This window comes from Lissotriton vulgaris, chromosome 10, assembly GCF_964263255.1.
Source record: "Lissotriton vulgaris chromosome 10, aLisVul1.2, whole genome shotgun sequence".
Classification (NCBI taxonomy): Eukaryota; Metazoa; Chordata; class Amphibia; order Caudata; family Salamandridae; genus Lissotriton; species Lissotriton vulgaris.
In genome coordinates this window covers 296,784,336-296,811,729 of record NC_141698.1, presented here as the reverse complement: position 1 = coordinate 296,811,729, position 27,394 = coordinate 296,784,336, and positions in this window count along the sequence as shown.

Genomic DNA, 27,394 nt, shown 5'->3' with positions numbered 1-27,394 from the left:
ATCCAACATTATTATGCGTGCAAATTTGTGCAAACAGTCTCAGCTGAAAATGTTATTTCTGAGGAAAATGTCAGAAATAAGCTGCTTGACTTCATGGGCCTAGCTTGAGAATATACCAGTAACACATAACACAGATGAAGTTAAGATAATGACAGTATAAAATGAATTTCCTTCTAGAACTGCCTACAGTTAGCTTGTCTTAAAAAGGGGGGTAAATAATACTTCCATAATACAGTATATTATTTTTTTTAAAAGTTCATAGTGCACTGACAGGAAAGAAAGTCATAGGGCACACATGCAAGTTGTTAAAAAATGAACCATGTTCTGAGAAAGCAACTAGAAAGTGAACAGTATTTAGTCTCACTCTATGTTTGACGTTTGAGACCCAGGTATGGTAAGGTACTTATAGCCAATGGCTTAGAACTGAATGCTTCCCAGATCCCATATGCACTCTCTCAGCATTATAGAAAGCACAAAAGGAGGCCTTTAAATATTTTTTTCCCCCTGCAGAGAGGATCTCCGGTTTGTCATAGAGATCTTGCAATTACAGTGTGCGACCACAATCTTTTATATATGACAGCCACAAAATCTTTGACACTTTATCTAATTTAATACAATCTTTTAGAACCAAACAATAAAAAATAGTTTCCTCTTTGGTCCAGATATTCACTAATAATATTACTGAGGCTTGATTATATCACTTATATTTCAGAGCCCCAGCTCTGAAAGTTGAATTGTTCGGGGACACAGCCAGCAAACTTGTAATGAACCTGTTCTCAATCCTCTGTATTTCTGGCTAGTCCTTCACACTCCATAGGCCCGAACAATAAGTAGTGATTGACCAGCATTTACCATTGTACAACCCAACCAGTTTTATCTTTAAGTTTAGTGGCACATTTGAATATGGCCATAACACTACTTGTCCCACCCTAATGAACCCTGTTAGAACTGGCTATTTTTGGTTGGCTAAGGCTTAGGCCAAAGCCAGGCAGCAACCACCATTCTAGTCAGGGCAAGGGAGTTACACGCCAAGATAACCCCTGCTCACCCCCTTGGTAGCTTGGCACGAGCAGATAGGCAATGTGTGCATTTGCGCACGCACACAACAGCAACAAAATCCTAGGCACACCACAAAAGGAACTCCACACAAGGTTATATAAAAATAACTTTTGTATTGTCAAAACACATCAGATAATAATCACACAACATACATTGTGCCAACTGGCACGGACAATATTCACAAGGGATTATTTACACCAGGACTGGGCCATGTGGGCCACTGTCAGAATCAGCACTTAGTAGAAATAGCACTTCTAGAACATAGAATGAGTGTATCACAAAATAACAATAAAAGATCACAACCAGTAACCACTGGTAACGGGTAGGTACACACTACGCAATACTAATAACCATAGGCCTAGATCACGCATGGACACATAACCTCTCTAGTATAAATTATACTAGGCAAAACACAACCACCTAAGAATAAAATACATTTATGCATCGTCAATAGCATACAATCTGGCTCTCCTTGCGACGTTTGCCCACCTGCACGCTGTAAAGGAGTCATGGAGAGCATGATCGATCAGATTAGTCACATAGTGACACTGTCCTTCCAAGAATGCCGTGTACTCGACGCGTGGAAAACAGCCCAGGTCATCCCTTTAAAAAAGAAATCTAATATCCACATTTCCCAATTCCAAAACCTTCGCCCCATTTCCCTTCTTCCCTTTTGTGCGAAATTGTGGAAAAGGTGGTTAATGGGCAGCTCATGAAATATTTGGAGGAGGAATCCCTCCTCCACCCCACACAATCGGGATTTAGAGCTGGCTACTCGACTGAGTCAGCCATTCGCTATTCTACTGAGGGCCTTAGACAAATCATGGACGACGGAGAGACAGCAGCGTTGGTTTTACTAGATCTTAGTGCAGCTTTTGACACCGTGCTGCACACAACGCTGCTGTCTCGGCTCTCTGATATGGGAGTGGTGGGACGGGCCCATGCCTGGATAAGCTCTTTCCTGGCTAATAGGAGCTTTCAGATGCACTGTCCCCCTTTCAGATCTTCCCCTAGGAAGGTGAGCCATGGGGTTCCCCAGGGCTCGAGTTTGAGCCCTACTTTGTTTAATATCTATATGGAACCCCTGGCTCACATAGTGGAGGCATTTGGGGTGGGCATTGTCAGTTATGCTGATGACTCCCAACTGATGTTCAAGCTTACGCCCGACCACAGAGAAGATGCCACTAATTTCTCTAACTGTTTGTCATCAGTGGCAACATGGATGAACAATAATTGCCTGCGCCTTAATGGCGAAAAAACAGAATTACTGGTGGTAGGGAAATCAGTTTCAGCATGGTCACACATGTGGTGGCCTGTGGAACTGGGTAGCCCTCCTCTTCCTGTGGATTCGGTACGTAATTTGGGCGTAATGCTTGATTCAGATCTCTCTTATAAGTCTCATGTCAGTAAAGTGACAGGGAGGTGCTTCAGCATACTGAAGGTTCTTCGTAAGGTTTTAGATCTCCTCCCTATTGGTGCCAGAAAGACTATTGTCCACGCCTTGGTGACCCCCCATCTTGATTATGGGAACGCTCTGCTTTTATGTTTGAGTAAAAAAGGCCTACACCAACTTCAGTGCGTTCAGAACGCTGCTGCTCGCCTTGTGCTCATACTTCCTCGCAGAGCATCTGGGAAGACCGCTCTAGCTGAGCTTCACTGGCTCCCTGTCAAGGAACGGTTTAAATTTAAAGCCCTTTGTTTCGCGCATCTAATTGCCCAGGGCAAAGACCCTGATTACCTGAAAAATCTCCTCATTATGCATCGCCCCATCCGGAATTTGAGATCATCCGGTGCGATGCTGTTTAAACCCCCTCGAATCACCAGAGCTAGGATGGGTGGCTGTTCTTTCAGATACTTGGCTTCCAAACTTTGGAACGAACTCCCGCTCGATCTCCGAATGGAACCCTCTGAAACTAGGTTTCGTGGAAAACTCAAAACGCTCTTGTTCCCTCTTGTGTAACCTTCATGCCTTTCCTTCCTCCTATGGCTCTTTCTATTACATCTACCTCTCGAGAATTAGCAGCATTCAGCGCGGGGACACACTGTTTTCTGTGTAGCCAGGCGCTTTAAAAATGGTTTATTATTATTATTTTATTATTATTATAGGTATAGGTCAGAAGCATTACACATGATGCAAAGAAACATTCAGAGGTGAAGGTAAGACACATAATGCATAAAACACATTCAGCGGTGTCACAGGCATAATGGCATGGCGCATTACGCATAACTCACATTTGGGCCTAACAGGTAAAAATACAGTAGGCAATCTCCTCACTAGTCTAAACACATTAGACTCTGCCTCCTAAGAATAAATCATATTTAGAGGCGTAACTCACAGAGTGAAAACATCTCACTAGCATAAACCTACATAGGTAAAATAACCTCACAATCACATTGCGCAAACATCACCTTAGGCAGTTACTATCATAAACATAGTAAAATCACATTGCTCAAAAATCACATTAGGGCCTTGCGCCCTACCCACATACCAGCCCCCTGGCCAACTGGCCATCCAACAAGAAGGGCTCAAATGCCCTGTGTCCAGAATGTCAGGGCGCGCTGCCAATGCAGCGCCTGTTAGGGGTGCGCCACCGGCACAAACCTAAACGTTGCAGCTGCCCACTAAGTGCTGGGCAGCTGGGAACAGTAACAGGGCCTAAACGTTGCAGCTGGCACTAAGTGCTGCGCAGCTGTGGCAGGCCTGGCACCACTGTGCCATCTCTGTTCCACACAGGGACTCTCTCTCCCTTGGTGCCTAAACAGTGCAGCTGCCCACTAATTGCTGGGCAGCTGAGAAGGTCACAAGTATGGAATGGGCTCTCAGTAGCCCTTTAGAACATTGCGCCCAAAACGTTGGAGCCCTCTGGCTCTAAGAACAACCATTTTGGGCTAAAATGGGGGGAACACGGACCCCTGAGGACCCCCTGGGCCTTAAAACACATATGGCCTGGTCAGAGCCACACAGGCTCTCTAAACAATTACAAGTGCCCCCTAGGAGCACACTGGCCCCTGAAACAATTAGGCGCCTTGGAGCTCTCCAGGCTCTTAAAACTGTTAGGCACTCACGAAGCGCACTAGCGCTTTAAAATGATATATGCGCCTATCGTTGGAGCCCTCTGAGGCTTGGCAGAACAAAACGTTGGGGCGGCCCACTGCCATCCGGGGCCGCCCTAAATGCACCAAGGCACCCGCTGTGCCTTATACAGGCACCGACACACGCAAAGAGCTTCTCCCCCCTTCAGCCTTTAAACACTCACCGGGCTGCTGGGGGAGGCTCCTCTTTCTTGGGCGGCGGAGCAGGACTTCTCGGCCGGGGCTCCCTCCAGGACACGGGAGCCCTGCATTAACTCTGCTCCTCTCTGCTGGCGGCCCGGGGCTCTCTCCACTTCACGGGAGCCCGGGCTGCGGGAGGACGTCACTTCTTCCGGCGGCAGCACCTCTGGTCTCCCTCTCCACACAGGAGACCGGAAGGGCCGAGAATGGCTTGCCTCAGGCAGGGGGAAGTGGAAACAACTTCCCCCCGGCCGCGCCCACAACCAGGCGGCGGGCCGGACATCTCCTTCCGGCGTTGCTTTCCTCCGGGCTGCGGCGGTGAACTCCTCCGGGGCACAATGAGGGGTGGGCACCCTCGAGAAAAAAAATAAAAGTAGAAGCGAGGTGGGCACTCGCTAGATAATTAAATAAACGGGGTGGCACCCGTCCATAAAAATATCACTGCGGGCATAATGCAGGGTGGCACCTGCAAGGCATTGACAAGGGTAGGAGCGCTTCCCCCGAGGGAAAACCACAGCGCTCTGCCCACACATGGGAAAATAAAGCGCCCATCTCGCGCGGGGGGCACGAATAGCCCCAAAGGTCCCCAGAGATGACCCCTACATCAAGAAGGGTCACAGGCAGCTCAGCATTCAAAGAAAACAAAAGGTCCTGGGGGCAAAGTGAAGCAAAGGGGACTCCAGGCAAACAGAGATCCTTCAGGCATCCAGGTCCATCAGCTATCCAGGGGCTGGGCAGGGCCCAGGGAGGCAAGCCTTCCCCTGGGCCCAAGCAGCAGCACGCCCCTGGCAGGATTCAAGTCAGAAACAAGAACATTTTGTAAGGGGACACAGCCCCTTTTTATACAGTGAATCCCTTTGTCTAGCAGGGTGCAGGCAGTGTGAGAACCAGCTGCAACTGGTTATAGGGAACTCCTTTCACTGGCCAGGCTAGGGACATCAGACGCACCTCAGGGGGTGGAGCCAGCATTGTGGAGGGAAAACCCAGCCCTATTCAGGTCCCAGGTGTACCCCTCCCTCACATCAGCATGCTAATCACTCCATTCCCCACGGGCAGACCCACCCAGACTCTTGGAGCCAGGCTCACCAGTCAGCTCCAGCCAATCACACACCAGACACAAATTACACAAACATGCCAACTTCTAGAAGTGGCACTTCCGCACTAGACACATTCATGCCGCATACATCATTGCACAGCATTCAATCCTACGAGTTCGCACATACCAAACTCGACCCTGCACTCCCCACACATCAGGAACTACGATGGCCATACATATTCCCCATGCATTCCTATGGGAGGGCAGGTCACTCTCACCACACACACAGAGAGTTCAGGCACTTTACACTGTACCACAGTGAAAAAGTGCGCAGAGGCCTAAAATCACCAACACCAGGTCACAGAAACAGGCTAGGAAAAAGCAAAAAGTTTCTGGGTGAACCTGTTAAAAGGGCCAGGTCCAACAAACCCCATCCAAATGCAAACCCCAAAACGTACGTCCATATAAGGGAATGGCGATACAGCACTATTGTTTTGTTATTAACAATGAACGTTGTGAATTAGTTCTTGTGAAAGTGATATATATCATAATATGTATTTATCCAGGTTTACTGTCAAATCCAAGTTTGCCATAAAAATACGAATTTGGACTGGCAAGCACTTAAAGGCGATGGGAGTCCTAGCTAGGAGTACTGCATCATCAGCATAGAGTAATGACGCTACTGGATGCACACCAACACAAGGCAGATCAATATTTTGTTTGACCAAGTGAATCTCCAGGCCGTTTATATACAGGCTGAATAGGAATTGCATGAGTATGCACCCCTGACCAACACCTCTGGGTGTGAGTGATCAGTTTCAGGGATGGCTTGCAAGGTATGCAGGAGGTTATTTGTGCAAAGTGTTTTGTTTCTTGTTTTTTGGGAATGTTTTCGTAAGGGTTTCAGGGTTTTTGGGGAGTTACATTTTTCTGCCATGTTTATCAATGTAAAAGTAATAAAGTAAAAAACAGTCATTAATCACATACATTTCCTTAACATAAAAATACATTTAAATTATTTATCAAAGATTTGTTGTTTAATTTTACCTAGAAACCTTTAATTATTTCTTTATATCACAGAAATATCTTAAATTACATACAAAATTAATTTTTTTGGTAAATAAAATTTTTTACATTCATTTTAAAAATGTTATAATTTTTTCCATAGGATTCCCTTATTTCCTATGGATGAACTGGCCCTATTTGTTTTGATTTCCACTAGTTTAACTTTTACTTCATCGAGATTTACATCTGTTTCTTCAGTTGATGGAGTATTGTTGTCAAGGAGACTCGTAAGGGACTAATTGTATTTTACATATTTCAAATATAATAATAATAATACAGACATTTGTAGAGCGCGAACAAATACCTCCAGTGGAGGTGTCCCAGCGCTATAGCAACAGGTGGCAAGCAACCGAGGCTCTACTGAAAGTTAATCTAGGCTAAAAAGCCATGTTTTAGCTGCTTTCCTGAATTGTGGTTCGGAGGCGATCTGGTGCAAAACAATAGACAGAGAGTTCCATAGCATGGATGCCCCAAGCATGAAAGATCTACCACTCATCCGAGCTTTCCTAACTCCTGGGGTGCAGAGCAGGTTCTATGAATTAGACCTCAGTGAGCGAGTCTGCTTGTAAGCTCCTAGCCATTGTTTCAAATAACTGGGGCAAATTCCATGGATTGACCGAAAAGCTAGGGTTAAGGCCTTAAATTTGTTTCTTGTGGCTTCTGGCAACCAATGTAGTTCCTTGATATGCAGAGAGATATGATGCCAGAATGGAACACATCTTATTAATCTCACAGCCGCATTTTGAACCATTTGAAGCTTCTAAACAAGGTAGGCCGGAAGACCCAGGTAAAGGCTGTTCGCGTTGTCCAGCCGAGAAGTCACTGTGGCATGGACTACAACCCAGCGTCAATTCTCAGGCAGCAGATGTATACATTTCTGCAAATCTCACAATCTGCCGGATTTGGGTCGAAAAGGATAGGTCAGCCTCCCACTTTACTCCTACATTTTTGGCAGTGCCTACTGGGGTGGGGGGAGAGCCCATTTCAGCTGGACACCAAAAGTCTGCAGCAAGGGGCTCGTTTATACCGAAAAACATCACTTCAGTTTTTTCGGCATTTAGTTGAAGTTTGTTGTTATTCATCCAGAGGGCAATATCTTTTAGACAACCCTTAAAACTCTTAAAATAATCTTCCAACTAATCATTAAAGGGGAAACCAACTGGGTGTCGTCGGCATAGAAGATCGCCTTCACACCCCAGTTGACTATCAGTGAAAATAATGGGGCCAAATAAATGTTGAATAACAACAGGCTTAAAGCTGACCCCTGCTTGAGGCCAGACTGATATGGTTGTAGAGCAGAGATCTTCAAACTTTTGGATGCCGAGACGCACCTGTCAACATTTTCATGCGTACGGACCCCCTCCTGACGAACATTTCAAGAACTTGATACTCCTCATTATCGATAACCATACACAATGCCAGTTCCCACAGAAAATCATTTTTACAGCGGGGAAATAATTTTTAACAGTGTTTACCAAGTCAAAGGTTTGTGGGTGACAAATCAACAGTAACAACAGTCCACCAGACCATAAAACAGGCCAGCAAGCAGCCACAAGAAGCTGACACACTTACCTGCTTGGCCACCCCTTTGGGCACTGCCAGACTGTCCTGATGGCATGGCTACTGGAATTATGAGGCAAGGGAGGACCACATTATGTGACAGTTTTAAACTTGTAAAAGTCGAGCTGTAAAAGTGTTTCGCAAGGAATGGGAAACTGCATGCATTTGTGCTTGCTGCAGACAATATTTGTGGTCCCAGCACAGAAATTAACAGTAAAAACAGTCCACCAGACCATAAAACAGGCGAGCAAGCAGCAAAAAAATAAAAGCCCACACACTGACCTGACTGGGTACTGTCAGCCTGACCTAAAGGCAGGTCTACTGGAATGATGAGGCAGGGGAGGGCCAAATTATGCAGGAGGATTGATTGAGTTGTGTGGTAAGAAAATGTAAATAATGCTATGTGATGCAGCATATTTTGGGATAGTATTCATCGTTCCCATCTCTCCTTTGTTCTTCCACACCTTCTTGAACTAACGTTCCTCTCACCTGTTACCTCAGCACCCACCCCAGTACTCCCTCTATTCCTCTTTTGCTGCTCCCTCTCACCCACGTTGGAAAAAATTCTCTTTATACCTCATGGATCACTTCTCAGCTATCTTCTCTTACCCTTTAATGGTAGCTCTCCTCTCTGCCTTCACCTTTCTCTCACACTTACCTCTCCTCTTGTGTTTCCGCACTTCCTTTGCCACTTCACATTTCTCTTCATCCCTGACCTCTCAAATTGAATTATCTGACTCCCTTGCTCCTCTCCTCACTTCTCTCGTCTGTCTTCTCCCATCCCGTCTCCCCTCACCATCGCCCTCATCTCTCCTCACCTTTCACATCTTCCCCTCTTGCTCCTCCCATGTCTCTCACATTGTCTCTCTGTTATGTTTCTATAATGCTGGCTTGCATTTTACACATTTGTTATTGCTTGGAATGATGCATCCTTATGATGCTCTAGAGATTCTAATATGATGTCACCGCTGTGGCACTGTTATCAGTTGGTCCAGCTGTGTCTGGCAAGAAGCTGTTTAGGATCTTTCTCTCCAGTCCCCTCTCACACCTTCATCCCGCCTCTCACCTCTAGCTCCACACCTCTCTCCTTGCCTCCCAATCAGCCTTGCATACCCCCATCTCCCATCATTTAAAGTATGTATTTCCCTATCTTTCGATACCTAATATTCACACAGACAGTGCCTTGTCGGTCCAGGCTCCTCCCCTTCATCTCTACCGTGTTATACCCCCTTCAAACCCTCCTCTGGTCCAACCAAGCACACTGCCTTTATGTCAGCTGCATGATGGCAGTGCCATTTCTAAAGGGGGAAGAGCACCTGCAGCCTTCACCACAGCCGCACTGGCCCAACCCTGCCTCGGGAAGAAAGTAAAAGGCACACCCCTAGCACACAACATGTGACGCCTCTGGTTGGATTCTCCTTATTTTCATATGTTGAATACTCAATGATAACACATGATTGAGTTTTGTTATAAATGGCTAGTTTTTGTTTGAAAAGATTGTTCTTTCCGGTGGTGCAGGTGGGAGTGTGACTGCCTACCTTGGGAACTGTAAAGCACAGATGGAAGTGTCAGATTGAAAAGCATGTGGGATAACATTGCAATAAAAGTCGAATAATAAAGATCAGTAAGTGAAATTCATGTTATTTATCAAATGTAACTGGCTTGGTAGCTGCCACTGGGACAGTGCACAGTGGGGTTTTAAGGTGTATAGGCAGTTGTCGGGGAGAACTGAGCTGATTGCTCAATGCCCATTTAGCTCAAAGGGCTTCAGCTCAAGCCTCCACTCTGCCACCCCTCTCGTGTGTGTCAGCCCGGGCTGAGACAGCTTCCCGTTTGGAGCTGTTGTGGTCTGGTATCCGTCTCATTGCAGCCTCAGTCAAGTACTTCACAGGTCTTTAAAATACCATTTACTTGTTAACAAGGCTTCGTTTTTCTTTCACCCGTTCTTAGAGCACCTGCATCTTCAATCTGCCAATTGCTAGAAGAATTGCCCCCCTCCCCCTTGAAGGTTTTATTAGCCCCCCCGAGGCGTGACTAGTTGCAGAGAAGTGTGACCTACACGGGAATTTCCATTTGCACATAGTGCATTTACCTCTGGGGTCTGGTCCTTAGCTTTTGTTAAAAATAGCTAATTTTGTTTCTCGAAAACCCCTTTTTGTTTGAAAAGAGTGGACTTGGTGGCGCAGGTGGGAGTCTGACTGCCTCCCCCTTTCCCCCCTCCACCTCCAATTCCACCCTCCACCAGAGCCTAGGATTGCCTATGTGGGCTTTCCCCAAGCCGAAACGGAGGTCAGAGTACGACAAGAGTTAACAGCGAGGGCAGAGCAGAGTAATTTCAAAGACAGCAGTGGGGGAAAGGGCAGGAGTGAAAATAAACGAGTGTTCTGGATTCCAGTTCCAGGCAGAAGTACAACCGTGAATGCGCGACCCCCTATCTATGACTCCACGACCCCCCTGGGGGTCGCGCCCCACATTTTGAAGACCCCTGTTGTACAGCTACCCTTTGTGTGCGCTTATAGAGGAATGATTTCAGCCAAGCCAGGGCTGTTCCCTCAACACTGATGTCCGAAAGATGCTGAACCAGTATTGAGTGGTCTACAGTGTCAAATGCTGCTGATAGATCCAGGAGCACCAGCATCGCTGATGCCCCTAAATCCGATGCCATCCTTACTGAATGAGCCACTTCTAATAACGCCGCCTCAGCGCTAAAGCCAGCACGGAAACCAGATTGGGCATCTTGCAGGATACTGTGGCTCTTGATAAAATTGGCCAATTGTCACTGCTCTACCTTTTCTAGCATATTTGCTGGTGCTGGCAGCAGGGAAATGGGTCTATAATTATTCAGTTCACCTGAATCAACATTAGTTTTTTCTTAAAGGGAAGGAGAGTGGTGTGTTTCCAAGAATCAGGGAAGATGCCGGAGGTAAGGGAGGTTTTCGATATTTTGAACAACACATGGATGGAGAAATGTGCCAACTCATTCCACAATTTGGGGGGGCACGGGTCATCCGGAGAGCCTGACTTGCATCCACAGATCACAGCCTGAGCCTCCTTCTGGGAGATAAGAGCAAATTCAGAAAAGAGAGGCACTGGTGCTCTACTTTCAATTATATCTAGTTTGACCATTTCAACTACTGCAGAAAAGGAATTGTAGACCTTACAAATTTTATTATCAAAAAAATCCAAAATTCTCTCACACAGTTCCACAGAGGGCAGGGCATCAATCACCAGTTCACGAGGTTTGAGGAAGGAATTGACAACCTTGAAAATTACCTTAACAGGTTTATCAGCGTTATCAGTACACTTAGCTATGTGAGCCCTCCTAGCCCCCTTCATCAAGTTATGCATTTCTTTCAGGGATATCTTATATATAGTGTTATTTTTATTGAAACATATAGGGACAGATTTACAAGAACTCATGCATCAATGCATATCAGCAGAGATGTGTCAGTTTATTTGTGTAATGCAAAAAAAACCTTGCCCCACCATGGAAGCGTCACATTTAAAATGCGGCACACCGTGGTGCAAGGATTGACAGATGCGTGATGCATCTGTTGGTGTAGAGGCAACGCATTGCTGGAGTCGTGTTGCAAGCACAACGCAACTCCAGCAATGCTCAGGAATGCCTATTCCTATGATGCTGCATTTTGACGCAGTGGCGGTGTAGAAGTGATGGAGTGAAACCTTGTAGATTTCACTGAGTCACTTTTACGAGGCTTTTCGGTAAATACCGAATCTTACCAATTCGGTAATGTTAACCGATTTATTTTGCTACGTAGCACTTACCGATTCTAAAATACTGAATCGGTAAAATTCGGTATTTTAGAATCGGTAAATGTACTTTACCTACATCTGGCCCTTAATCTTTTTCAATTTAAGCTCTGCTCTAGAATGTACTATACAAGAGGATTTTTGATTTAGTCACTTTTCTAAACCATAGTATGTTGACAGTGAATCTGTTTCTAATTTCAATACCCAGTTCAGTACAAAAGGCATTAAGCGAGCCCAAAATGTACAGAATAGAGACACCCCTAGACCAGACCAGGGGACATATGTACAAGCACCTATCCACATCACAACATCACTTTCAGTGACGTTGTGATGGCGATAGGGGCTTCGCTTTATTTACAAAGCAGCATTAAGCCACTTAACGTGGATTAACGCTGCCTTGTAAATAAGGCACCTATTCATGTTATGCGTAGAGTGAAAAGGGAGGGCAATGGGTGTTGCAGTGGGCGTTCCACCACAACTCCCTTTGATTCTGACACTGCCTCGTATTTACAAGGGAGGCGTAAATAGGAGGCAGACCCAGAATTAAGACCAGGGAGCACCTGGTCTTACCCTGGCGCAACGAGAGAAATGTTGCATTTCTCCTTGTTTTTGCTGTTTTCATGTGTTTTGCTGCACACATGAACACAGCAAAAGGCCAATGATTGTTTATGTACTGGAAGGTCGCCCTTCCTGCATATAAACAATAATGAAACAAAAAATGCAATTTTGCAACTTCTGTGTGTGCTGCCTTGAGCAGCACCCATGGAAGTTACAAAGTGGCATTTAAAGATTGTTGGGGGCCTGCGTTGACACGAGGCTCTAAAGCATACCACCGGCTCAGGAGGAAATGCAGGGTTGCACCACATTCTCGTAAATATGGCGCAGCCCTGCGTTTCTGAAGTGGCAGAGTGAGACTCTGAGTTAAGGTTTCAAACATTAGCGCTGGTGCTCACCACCCCCACCAGCATGATAAAATAAGCACTGCGAATCAGTGAACATTTGTGAATTATTATTGGCTTCCAGATCCCATTGGGCAACCTGAGAGCTTGCCAAATCGTTTTATATAAGCCTCTGGAATGGAGCAGGACCCCGCATGGTTGCACATCATTTATGTTGTGCTTTTCATACCGTCTGAGAAGGAAGGGAAGACATTTATAGGGAAGTATGCCTCTTATATTTTACAGGCCTTCGTTGGAGAGTTGACACAAATATAGCATTATACTAGGCTAGGGTGAAGTTTTTAACCCCTCCCCTGCTGGTGATGGAACCACTCCGTCATCAGCCGCGGTCGCGCTGTACTGATGACGGAGCAGTTTCGTCACGGCCCGCTCGGAACGCCTGCGCGGCGCGGATTCCGCCCCTGCGCTGAACGTTCTATTGTTATATATAAGAAACAATATCCCAACTGGTATTATTTGTAGCCAATTAAACAGGATATCTGTACAGTATTATCCAGAAAAGAACAAGGAGACTCAATTTGATTTTCTCATGTGCTCAAAGCATCATTTATATCAGCATTTCAAAAAATCATATAGGACAATAGCAATTACAGTTAGTGTCAGCACTGCAATTAATAAATAGCAAATGGTAGCCCAAAATTGTACAAGGTGCACAAGTGCAAAGGTGGGTGGCACTACGGCGACGCAAGTGACAGTGAAAGCAGCGTGGTCAGCGCAAAGTGAGAAGTGAATAATTATATACAGTGCGTAAAAACAAATTGGCATTCGAACAATTCAGTTTTCATATTTCATCATCTGAGAACCACTAAGTGAAGGGCGCATAGAATCTCGCTGGGGAGTCCACGGCGTTTCGATCCGTAATACTTTGGATCATCATCAGGACTGAGGGGCAGAAGGCAGTGCGTCTGGCAATTGTAAAGGGGTACCACGGGTCACGGAACTGTATGGTATCTCTGGGGAACAAAGTACAGGAAGCGGGGCACAAGGGCTGGAAGATCCGAGATTACATCTTCGGTTCCGTAATTGCCGGGAATATTTAGGAGGAGTGATCCGGAACCGGATGGTCCGAACAAGATACGGGAGATCACGATGTGATGGGCGGAGTAGGATAAGTCAATCCATGATAAGTTTATCCATCAGTGGGCAAAGTTCTCCACGTTATAGGGCGAGGTGAATCAATCTTTTCTCTGAGAATTCAGAACGTTCTATTGAGCGGCGGGGCCGTGACGGAACCGATCCGTCATGAGCACAGCGCAACCGCGGCTGGTGACGGAGCGGTTCCGTCACCAGCTCGCGCCCGCCGCGTGGCCGCCCCACCCCCTTAGCACTGCGGCGGAATAGCCGCCGCAGTGAAAGGGTTAAGATTTCCAGCATTACTTTATTATGCAAAGTCTTGTTATTGTTCACTATTCATGGCAAAAGCTTTGTATGAGAACAACGGAACCAACCTGAAGACAATTATCTGTTGTATTGTTGAGTGCGGAATGTGTCCTCAACTCAAAATGGGCATGAGGATGCATTTCACACTAAAGAATAGATCCAAATCTTTCGATGTTAGGACGCACCTATGAAGTACTGACCTTGGTTTTCACATAAATGCTCATTCGAGTATCTTAAAAATTTATAGTGAGATGTGTCCCACTAAATATCAGTAAGACTTTAAAATCCCTTGCTATACAACTTTTTGTTTTGTTAAGCCCAGGTCAGATTTCTAACACTGAATATGCTTTATCAAAATCAACCCAATTAGATGTGACAATTTTGTTTTTGAATATTCGTAAAAAAGCCATATGTTAAATATTTATAGTTCCAGGAATAGTTCCAGTTCCGTTTAAAAAAACATAATATAAATTCTATATATAAAATGGCTAAATAATAGCATTTGGACATATGTTTTGAATTACTTTTGCTTTTACCTGGTACACCCCTCCACACCTCATGGTCTGCTCTCAGCCCTGAAAATGGCTACTCTGTGCTCGTTTTCACCATTCTTAGGAACACTCATATTTCACCCCAGCCCCCAACTACTTGCAGAAAGGATGACAACTTCCACCTACAGGGCAAACCTTTATGTCTTCTTGAAACCAGCACCAGTGAGCTGTGTGGGTTTGGGTCTGCACCCCACTATTTGTGAGAACTGTCACCTATTCAGGAACACTGTTTTCCTCATGTGGTTCCAATATCCTGGCAACCACGCCATGTGCTCTCTGTTTATGCGAGAGCTCAGTTCACATACACTTGTCTACCACCACACGGTACATTTTAAATTTCACTTTACATTCATTTCTTCCACGTCAACTTCCCTTCACATTCTTTCACATTTATAAATAGATACAGCTCCTGGGGAGCTGAGAAGAAAACAAAAGAGACATATATTAGATTAAGTCCAATGGAATGCCTTCTCTTAAAGAGTGGAATGTTGCAATTGATTGCACATTTTCATTTGAGTAGTGTTTTACGAGCATTTTTTCCTACACTCCTTTTTAGTTCAGTGCTGTTCATGTTAGTTGTGGTTTTGGTCCTTCTCTCATGCTGCATGTCATAATCTCTTATGACTGTTTATAAACATCAGGCTTAAAGTACAGTGCTCCATAAGGCACACTTGGAGAAAATCAGAGATATAGCATAATGTGCAGACCCTTCACACATGTCACTGTGCCCTTTGTGGTGCATTTCCTCACACTGGTATTATTTTCAAAAGTCATATCCTATGTATATGGGTGTCAGGATTCTGCCATCCGACCGCTAGGTGGCCCTGGGTGATCCTGCTTTTACACTAGAATATTACAGAACACTTATACATTTTGCATTCATAGCTATACGTCACACTCCAGTCATTGGTTGAGCATCACTTTCTAGATACACAATGGTGCTTGTAATTCCTTTTGTCTTCAAACTCTGCTTATTACTACATGCATTATCAACTTTTCTTTTTCAGCTCCCATCCGCACTCCACTCTAGGCTTTCCTGTTTCCCTTCTTGTGCCTTCTTATTTTCATTATTTCAAATTTCCATTCTCCTGTTTTTGCTACTAGTCAATTCAATTTTTTTTTCAATTTCAAAGCTTTATTCGATTATTAAAAACAATCACAAAAGCATACAAAAATACACAGGATATACATTAAATTGGAAACGACAGAAAAACTCATCAGTTTGGGGAATTAAAAGGGATATTAAAACACCAGACTTTTCCTATGCGAGACAGCTTTGAGTAAAAAGGTCGCAGTAAAAAAACAAATATCAACAGAGTCAAGTGCAAATAACAATTTCAGGGCTTGGGCTGTAGTATAAACTGAGTGTTTTCTAAAAACAGGTCTAAGATAGTAGCGGCGGAGGTGAAAATAAAGAGGGCAAATGAGCATAAAGTGCAAGGTGCATTGCCTAGATTGGCCATCACAGGGACAGGGGGATTGACTATGAAGTTTCATCACTGGGAAGGCCACTAGATTATGTACAATACCAAGCCTTAGCCTCGTTAGAACAAACAAATGCGATTGTTTGGTAATAAATTTAAGGTACATAGGCATGCCTTTGTCCTCCAACCTGTTAGAATGATAGAATGTATAAGTTGACATAGTGCTACATTTTGCCTTACGTAAGTTGGATTTGGTCCCAATAAAGACATTTTTGAGTTCCTTTTTGGGAACAGTAACAGCACTATGAGGATCATTAACAATGTCAAGATTAAACATATTACTGTAAGAGGATGAGACATAACTTAACCAGGGGATATTGCAGGCTTTACTCGTTTTAAGACAATCTAAAATGATCTGCCTGGTGAAATCAGTCTCATCTTTTGCCCAAATTGACCTCCAGACCATTAAGGGTCTCGTTCCTATTAGATCTGTTAGAAGGTACAAACTCGCCTCGCTATGACACAGTTCATTAGAAGCCGAGGGAGGTAAACAAAGGAGTTTTTTAAGGAACCCATTCTCGGTGGCTTGAAGTTCTCTATGCGGACAGTAGCCCCAAATACCAGATCCATATAGAGCAATAGATACACACCTATGCCTATAGATATCAAGCATATCCGGTATGCGGCGGCTACCAAGCTTAGAAGCAAAGCGAAAAACTCCGGAGGAGCTTTTAGCCATCCTGGCGTTTACATTTGAGAGCTCATGCGCCCAAGTCCCCTTGTTATTAAAGGTCACTCCGAGGTAGCAAAATCTATCCACCACCTCTATTTTATGATTATTAAAATGGAACCGCTTTAAAAGTTTCATACGTTTACCACAAGCCATAATATACGTTTTAGAGTTATTAATTTTCAACTTTCTCTCATTGATAAAGTCATAAAAGTAATTCATTAATTTTTGGAGCCCGTTTGGAGTGCGCGAGAGTAATACCGTGTCGTCGGCATATAGCAAGACGGGCACGGCATTGCCACCAACCTGGGGGGAGTCAGCCTCAACCTTCTTCAGTTCGGATTCTATAGAATTTATAAAGAGGGAAAAAAGCAGGGGGGCCAACACACAGCCTTGTCTAATGCCAGACTTGACCTTTATTTTTTCTGTACATTCACCTGCCTGGCCAAAACGGATCTGGGCTGATAAGTTAGTATAAAGTCTGGCCAGGAAACATCAGGCTTAAAGTACAGTGCTCCATAAGGCACACTTGGAGAAAATCAGAGATATAGCATAATGTGCAGACCCTTCACACATGTCACTGTGCCCTTTGTGGTGCATTTACTCACACTGGTATTATTTTCAAAAGTCATATCCTATGTATATGGATGTCAGGATTCTGCCATCCGACCGCTAGGTGGCCCTGGGTGATCCTGCTTTTACACTAGAATAATACAGAACACTTATACATTTTGCATTCATAGCTATACGTCACACTCCAGTCATTGGTTGAACATCACTTTCTAGATACACAATGGTGCTTGTAATTCCTTCTGTCTTCAAACTCTGCTTATTACTACATGCATTATCAACTTTTCTTTTTCAGCTCCCATCCGCACTCCACTCTAGGCTTTCCTGTTTCCCTTCTTGTGCCTTCTTATTTTCATTATTTCAAATTTCCATTCTCCTGTTTTTGCTACTAGTCTTTTCTGTTGTTGTTCCTTGATTCTGCTTTTCTTTCCCTGTGGTTCCTAATATTTCTAGTACAGCCTGCACACTTGCTGCCCTGTCAGTGTATGCAGACTATTTACCTTGTTTTCTGGGGTTCCCTGTTCTCTCTACATACTTCCATCCTTCCCTTGTTAGTGTACAGATTTCCCATCTTGATTTCAGTTTTCGTACTTCTGTGTACCTACTTCACGTCCAGTCCTGTTCCTGTTCATTGATTCAAGCACTGCTGACCCCTGACCCACTTATGTATGCAGTATTTCCTCTTCTTTTCCCTTTAATCATTTCATGTGTCAGTGTTGGAACCTTGATCAGTGTTATCAAGGGTGCCAGTGAGAATCGGAGGGTTTGTACCTTTGACACAAAAGCTAACCCTCCACTGTTCTTCCATAGGAGCTGCTGGGTGTCTGGCAAGACTCTGTGAGATAAGCTGTTATGTGCCTTATGGTAAGATCTTTACCCTACATACAGTTCAATTTCTATGGAGCAAAGATCTATTGTTTATGAAAGTTGGTCTATTGTTTTCTTACGTATATATTTCTGTTTGTATTTTGGATTTCTGTTTGCTAGACCTGTTAGCCTTAGGGTGGTCTTCCCCAAACTTTTTGCATTCACTCCAGTATTGCTGGGATTCTTTTTTGTTGAACTTAGAACTCTGTGTACTTTACCACTGCTAACCATGCTTTTGACAAGTCCTCTAAATCTGGTAAAATTGGATTAAACCCAATTTGCACATCTATCTTACTTATAAGTCCCTAGTAAACTGGTACCATATGTGCCCAGGGTCTGTAAATTAAACGTTACCAGTGGGTCTGCCCTACTTATTGTTCCACTCATTTAATTAACCGTTGAAAACATGGCTCAGGCCTGCCATTGCAGCCTGTGTGGAATTGTAAACTCCTATTTGACTTCTACAAATGACCCCTTTGCTGAACCTAAATCTTCCTTTTTAAATCATGTGTCACCCCTATGGTACACCCTAAACAACCCCTAGTGCTGCGTTCAATGTATTTATAAAAAGTTGAAAAGAGTACGTTTGTGGGCAAACCATTTGGTTTGATTATGAAGCCCTCACCCACCAACCTAGTTGGTGGCATGCTTCACCATCGGGCTCACCACAGTGACACCGAACGTGACTGCCCTGATACTAGTGGATGCCTTGCTGTTTTGACCCAGGATTACTAGAGTGACTCCAAGGGCTTTTTAGCTGGACTCCTGTTCTGAGCAATGGGGGCACAAAAAACTCCAAATTGAAACCTGATCCTGGACCAAACCTGAAGTGAATTCTGCACTCTGAGTGATGCCCACCACCTCTAGACTCTTCGAAGTGATCTTAAAATTGCCCTAAGAGCCAAACTTTAAAACATGGGAATATTTCAGCCAAAAAGTGCTGTGACAACCGACATGAGACTGGGAGCTACCAGTTCGCCCATTTGGCCAAGGTGCATCACAATTCAGCCTGACTTGGTGGTAGCTCCAACTATGTTCACTGGCTCCTCTGCGAAGGGTATCTGATCTCGTTGAGCCCTTGTCTGATAAAGCCTGTAGCTTCATCCCACTGGAGATTTTTGATTTGCAAAAAAGTGATTACGTTTGAATGTAGAAATCTTCAACACATCTTCATCCAATAGCCTCCTCCTGGAACACTGCCGGCTGTCTTCCCCCACTGAACTTTACCTTCTCAGACATTCTTTTTCAAAATTTCTTCCAAGTGTGTAGGTAAGCTGAGACCGGGCACAATCCATCGCGGTCAGTCATAACTTTCAAGTTTGCCCTAGTTGCAACTAGATGTCTGCGGTTGGTACTTTTAGATGCTATTTTTCACTGAACACTTTAAAAATGTATAACTCTGGTTCTACTGATTTTTTTTGTGTTATGGTCTCAAATAATTTATTGAATTATACTCTAATTTGTTGTGAGAAATTTCGTGCTATTTTTTCACTTTATTACTGTTTTCGTGCTGCATAAATACTTAACTCAGTGCCCCTTAATTAAACCTGACTCCTTTTGTGCCAATCTAACAGAGGGATAATCACAGATTAATTGCATGGCTGTTGTGGTTCACCCTGACAAGGATTGTGGTTGTTGCTTGAGAATATTTTTACCTCTTCAATCTAAAACCCAATTTCTAATTGTGTTGTCTTCCTAGTTTCTATCTTGCAGGCTTCCCTAGTTCATGCACCGTTTCGTGATCACAGCCTCTTTCAAACTGATCCAGTCCTCAGCTTCTACCCAACTCTTCTTCCTAGCTGTCAGGCTGTCTTATGTGTATGTGTGTACTTCCTTTGAATTCCTTTGTTTCTGGGGAGAGCAAGGTCTTCCTTTAAATTAGCTGTGTTTCATTCTTAGCAGGGTCCATAACAATGGAACAAACATTGAGAGGGACAAATGACAAATGGAGGCTATAGCCTCCACAAGTTATCAGAGATAGACATTTTGTGGCAACAACAGTGTTTCCTGGTACACGCTGTGAGCCACAGCCTTGTTCAACAGCAATCCACCAGCTCCATGTTGGGAAAGGTCCAGGGAACCTCTTATAGGAGAGTGCAAACCTGAACTGCACCCTCCTTTTGCATACCATTAGTTCCCATCCCTCAATGGCGTGGCAAAACTGGAGGCGAGACTGCCATACTATCTTGGTGCTTAGGCCCCTAGGTCACAGTGCTTCACTGGTACACAGTAATGCAGTGTACACCTGAGCAGGTCCTCAGTGCAGTATGTAATGAAATGCTCAGGGCACCTCTGTGGCTGGTGCAGCATAACAGACGAGTGGCATATATAATGCTGCTGCTTTTAGAGGCAGAGGTGTGCTACAAAGACAAATACAACTAGAATATATCACAACTGATACTAATTATAATTGTTTTCCAGGATGCAATTGAGAATTTAAGGAATCTGTATCCTAGAAAAATCCATATTATATTGAGATCAGGGCTGCATTACACTGAGTTCAAAGCGGCATAATATGTGTGTGAGTGGGCTTGTTACACCCCCAGGGCACTTTATCATTACAGAAGTGGCATCGGGCATATATGCCGCCCCTTCTGTTATACAGAGTGCACTGGTGCTACATGTGCACTGGTGTAATCTCAAGGCAGCGTTCTCTCTATTGCATGGAGATATGGAATCATGAAAATGAAGTAATACTGCCTATTTTCCCGAACTGTTTTACAAATGTGGGAGCACAAGCAAAGGCGTTGTCAGAGTGCACACAGACAGTGTGTGACATTAACAAAGGGCAACCCCAGGAGGATGCCCCTTGATATGGGTTTCATGTACTCCCTGACACTCCCTTGCAGACTGTTGCAGTCACTAAATGCAGTTGCCTATAGGAGGATCTCTGGCCCCTTATACCACAGAGCTGATTGCAATATGCACAGTGAAAGGTGGGCCTGACTACCTTAAACAGCCAATCCTTTGTTTGCTAATGTGCTGACATAATGGCAGGCACAAGTTTGTGGTGCAGTAGGGGCAGTGTCCCAGTCTATATCTGGCTCATACATTTAATGGTGTGTCATGAAGCAGACAGGCAATGCACAGTATATGTAATGCAGGTCTAGATGTCTAGATCATGCAATGCAATGCAAGAAAAAAGGGAAGACAAAGATGTTCAAAAACATTGTTGAAAGGACCAGAAAGGATAACAATCGTAAATGTAGAATTTGGTAAAAGCAGCAGATAAGGCTTCCAAAGAAACAAGATTTGACATCCAGGTTTGGTTGAGGAAAGAGCACAAGGGAAGATAGATTTGACTTTTTTTTGGAGCACGGTGGAAAATGGTTTAGTATATTTGAATCAAAGGCCAACAGCATAAACGTAAAAGTACAAGAAGGACACTTTCACACCCATATGATGCTACAGAAATTTTTTAACCCACAAATTCACTTATGTCCCAGGTTCAATGTGACCATAGAGGAACCTATGATTCCAGAGAAGTGATGGTCAGAGATGTGGTGGATGTGCCACAGCATAAAACGTGGGGCAAGTCCTACACCTGATACAGTTACCTTTAGAATCTATAGATTCCTTCCCTGGGTGTGGGGTTCATTCTCAACGTAGATGTTTAACTATGTACACAAACTTAATAATGTCCAGGATCCATTCAGCAAAAGTAAATATTCATTTAAAAGGCCCCGGATGAGGTATTCCCCCATGAAAGAGGCCCTTATCAGGGAAATTGTTTTGAACACAGAAAGGTATAGGCAGAAAATCAGGGACAATCAGAAGCTGGCCTAGTAGACATGGGTGGATTGTGTAGATTCTTTTTTGCGACTCACTGGATGTTTGGGTGGAGGGCAGTGAAGCAAAAGATTATCAGGGGCTGTCCAATTTGATTGCAAAGAAGCACATTTTCAGACTTTGTTTTGCAGATCTGTGCCAAAAATTGACATGCTTGTATCTGTAAACTATAACTATATTTACAATGAAAACATTCTAAAAAATATTCCATACTAAACGTACATGATACTGCTGGTACTCCCTTGAAACAGAATTTATTTGACTAATTTATTAGAAAATGTAAGTTGAAATTTGTTTTTTGCAGCATTGGATAACAAGAAGTGACTAATACAGTGAATGATCACATGCAATGTGACTTGTCTATTGCTGATATTAAGGATGTGCACAGATTGATGACAATAAATGATGGCCATAACTTGGAAATAAAGGATGAGTGTTATGAAATACATATTTATACAGATTGGGGTTGTGATTGTGGTTTTAGTCTATCTTCCAAATGTATACCACAGGGCAGATATCATATAGGGATAGATCTGTTCACCCAGAAGGTAATAGATTAAATTTCTAAATTGGAAAATAAGATTGGATGAGACACATATAAAATTAGATGTGGAATAAAGAAACTTTTTAACTAAACAAGAGCACAACACCGCCAAAAGTTTGACATTGGACAACACTATCATAATTCTGGAGGCAGACAAGGGAGGAAATATTGTTGTTATCAATAGAACAGACTATGAATTCAAGATTAGGAGACAACTCAATGTTACAAACCGTTATAGGAAAGTGACTGCTAATCCAAAGTAAAGATGCAATTAAGAATGGGAACACCCAAATTACTATTTTTCTGCAGATGCAAGAAAAACATCTGAGCAAATGTGAATTTAAAAATTAGAACAGGGGAGGGGACTGGGTATTATCCCTCTGTCAAATGAAAGTATAGTGGATCAGCAGACTTATATCAGTTGAGAAGGGATTAAACACAGAGATTTAACTACAATAGTGGAGAAGTGTGGCTCACCGGTTAGAGGCGGCAGACCCAGAAACAGAGATCGGCCCGGGACCAGGGTTCAATTCCCGACGCGGCAGGTTACAGAACCAATGTCAGCGGGCTCGATAAATCTCCCCTTGGTGCCTCTCTAACCATGGGTCTCACGCTGCAACTCTGGGCAATAGCTGTATTGTATTGGGATAGTTTATTTGCACTGTAGCGCATTGGCCGCTGCTTCGCCTCGCTTCTGTTTGAAGTGTATTGTTTTGCATAGCTTGTTTGTACTGTATTGCACTGAGCACTGCTTAGCCTTGCTTCCGCTGTTATTAATTGAGCTTTAGTGCGCGTTTACCCCCGGTGCTGTGCTCTGCCCTTCCCCCCGCTGCCATTTTGTTTATTTTGGTGTTGTCCTCCTCGCTCTGCGTCCTCGTGAGCCCGCCCCGCCTCCCAGCTGAGCCGCCCTCCCACTTTGTACTTACAGCGCTCCCGTACCTGGAAGCGCTGTGATCCCCTCAGCGCTGCTTGCTGAGAGGTCGCTCCCCAGCCTCCCTGGCGACCTGGTATCGTTGTGCTACATCTCTGCTGCATTCCAGCTACATTTTGTCTTTGCACTAGGCGCTGCTTCGCCTCGCTTCTGATCTGCTTGAATTGTATTGTATTGGGATTGTTTATTTGCACTGTAGCGCATTGGCCGCTGCTTCGCCTCGCTTCTGTTTGAAGTGTATTGTTTTGCATAGCTTGTTTGTACTGTATTGCACTGAGCGCTGCTTAGCCTTGCTTCCGCTGTTATTAATTGAGCTTTAGTGTGCGTTTACCCCCGGCGCTGTGCTCTGCCCTCCCCCCGCTGCCATTTTGTTTATTTTGGTGTTGTCCTCCTCGCTCTGCGTCCTCGTGAGCCCGCCCCGCCTCCCAGCTGAGCCGCCCTCGCCCCTCCCCCTTCCCACCATCCATATATGACAGTAACCCATGCGCGCAGCGTTCACGCGCAGCAATCGCGCTCTAGTCGTGCCGAAGGTGCGCCAAAGGTAAGCCCGTCTACGCCCGTCCACGCCTGGACCACGCCCAGCGCCAGACCCCCTGGCCCTCGCATCGCCCAGCCCTCCCGCATTACGTACGATGCCACCACCCTCCTAGCCCTTAACCCTGGCCGCTCCCCCATCTGCGTCCAAGCCGCTCCTGGACACACCCATGGACCCATTTCCTGCTACTCCTGCAAGTTCGACGGCACCAACAACAACTCCTCATCTACCAACACACAACAGATATCCGATCCCAACCACCTACAATGCATCCTGCTCAACACCCGCTCGGTCCACAGACACGCCATCGACCTCTGGAATCTACTCGACACCATCTCTCCGGACGTCGCCTTCCTAACAGAAACATGGATGAATGCCTCATCAGCTCCAGACATCACCATTGCCATCCCGGAAGGCTATAAGATCATTCGCAAGGACCATACCGGACACACAGGAGGAGGCATCGCTATCGTCCATAAGAAATCCATCCGCATCTCAACCAGCTCAGACGTCAATCTCGCCAACTCTGAACACCTTCACTTCCAGATCCACATCGACCCCAAAACCACACTCAGAGGCACCCTCCTCTACAGGCCACCAGGACCCCGCGCACAATTTAGTGAAGACATCACGGACTTCATCACTCCACACGCACTCCCCTCCGAGGACTACATCCTTTTGGGAGACCTCAACTTTCACCTTGAAAAGAACAACGACCGCAACACCACCACCCTTTTGGACAACCTCGCAAACCTCGGACTTAAACAACTTGTCTCTACCTCCACCCACATCGCAGGTCACACACTCAACCCTATCTTCACCTCCAGCAAACATGTCTCCTTCAGCCACACCACAGCTCTCCTTTGGACTGACCACAGCTGCGTTCACTTCACCTACAACAAGCCCACATCCAACAACCACCACCATCCCACTCTGCAAAGAAACTGGAACAAAATCACCATCGACCAGATCTCCTCATCGCTTCTTCAAAACCCCCCCGCCCACTCCTCAAACCCAGACCAAGCAGCCACCAACCTCACCCAATGGTTATCCAACAGCGCCGACATCCTAGCACCACTGAAAAAACGACAAATCAAACTAGGCAGCAAGAAGGCCTCCTGGTTCAACGATGACCTTAAGAAATCCAAGAAACTCTGTCGCTCCCTCGAGAAGGCCTGGAAAAAAGACCCAACCACTAGCACCAAAGACGCCTTCAAAAACGCCACCCGCATACACCACCAACTAATCCGAAACGCCAAGAAAACAGCCTTCAAGGACCGTCTAGATAACAACGCCCACAACAGCAAGGAATTATTCAACATCGTCAAGGAATTTACCAACCCTTCAGCCAACTCCAATGACATAACCCCCTCTCAAGCCCTCTGCGACTCCCTAGCCTCATTCTTTCACAACAAAATTGCAGACATCCACAACCAACCCGGAGACCAACCCACCCAATCCACTGCAGGACCCCCACCCCCCCTGAACATCCTCAACGACTGGAAGCCAATCTCCACTGAGGACACCATCCGTCTGATGAACTCTATCCATTCAGGATCCCCCACAGACCCTTGCCCTCACCACATCTTTAACAAAGCAGACTCCATTATTGCACCGCACCTCCGAGATGTCATCAACTGCTCCCTCAACTCCGCAACCTTCCCGGAAAGCTGGAAACATGCCGAACTCAGCGCCCTCCTGAAGAAACCCACAGCTGACCCCACCGAACTCAAAAACTATCGCCCTATCTCACTCCTTCCATTCCCGGCCAAAGTCATCGAGAAAGCTATCAACAACCAGCTCGCCGCATTCCTCGAAACCAACAAATCCCTCGACCCTTCACAATCCGGCTTCCGAGCCAAGCACAGCACCGAAACCGCCCTCATCGCAGCAACAAACGACATTCGAACTCTACTGGACAATGGAGACACAGTCGCCTGCATCCTCCTTGACCTCTCCGCAGCCTTCGACACGGTCTGCCATAGCACCCTTCTACAGCGCCTCAAAAACATCGGAATCCAAGGAAAAGCACTGGAATGGATCACCTCGTTCCTCTCCGGAACAACGCAGAGAGTCCGCCTTCCACCATTCAAATCAGAGGCCACTGAAGTCATCTGCGGCGTACCCCAAGGGTCCTCACTCAGTCCCACCCTCTTCAACGTTTACATGAGCCCCCTCGCGGCCATCGCACGCCAACATAACCTCAACATCATCTCCTACGCCGACGACACTCAACTGATCCTATCACTCACCAGAGACCCTAACACGGCCAAAACCAACCTACACGAAGGAATGAAAGAAGTAGCCGAATGGATGAAGCACAGCCATCTGAAACTGGACTCAGACAAAACAGAAGTCCTCATCTTAGGTACCTCCCCCTCCGCCTGGGACGACTCTTGGTGGCCCGAGGCCCTTGGAAAAGCACCCATCCCGACGGACCACGCACGGAACCTGGGCGTCATCCTGGATGCCTCACTCTCGATGAACAGACAAGTCAACGCCGTTTCTTCATCTTGCTTCAACATTCTTCGCATGCTCAAAAAAACATTTCGCTGGATCCCTACCGAAACTAGAAAAACAGTCACCCACGCTCTGGTCACGAGCCGACTGGACTACGGAAACACCCTCTACGCCGGCATCACCGCAAAACTCCAGAAAAAACTACAACGCATCCAGAACGCCTCAGCCAGGCTCATATTAGACATCCCGCGTAAAGAACACATCTCTGATCACCTGAAAAACCTCCACTGGCTCCCCGTCAATAAGAGGATTACTTTCCGGCTCCTAACCCACGCACACAAAGCACTCTACGAAATAGGACCCGAATGCCTCAACACACGACTATCCTTCTACACCCCCTCCCGCCAGCTACGATCCTCCAACCAAGCCCTCGCCACTGTACCTCGCATCAACAAAACCACCATGGGAGGTAGATCCTTCTCCTACCTAGCAGCTAAAACTTGGAACTCACTTCCCACTCACCTTCGCCTTACTCAGAACCACCTAGCATTCAGAAAGCAACTCAAAACATGGATATTTGACAAGTAACCCCCCACCCTTCTTCAAGCGCCTTGAGACCCTCTGGGTATGTAGCGCGCTATATAAATCTATTGACTTGACTTGACTTGACTTGCTTAATCTCCACAACAGCCCCCTCGCTGCCGGGGATGCCTGGCTTCACCTTGGGGATGCCCAATAGAGACCATCTCACAGGGAAAGCCAGGACGGGTTCCCCAGTGGTACACAGCGCCAAGAAACCCCAGGGTGAACGTGCGCTCTACAAATTCATACTAACATAACAAATATTTTTAATAATGTTAGACAGGAAATGGTTAAGAATAATGTTTGGG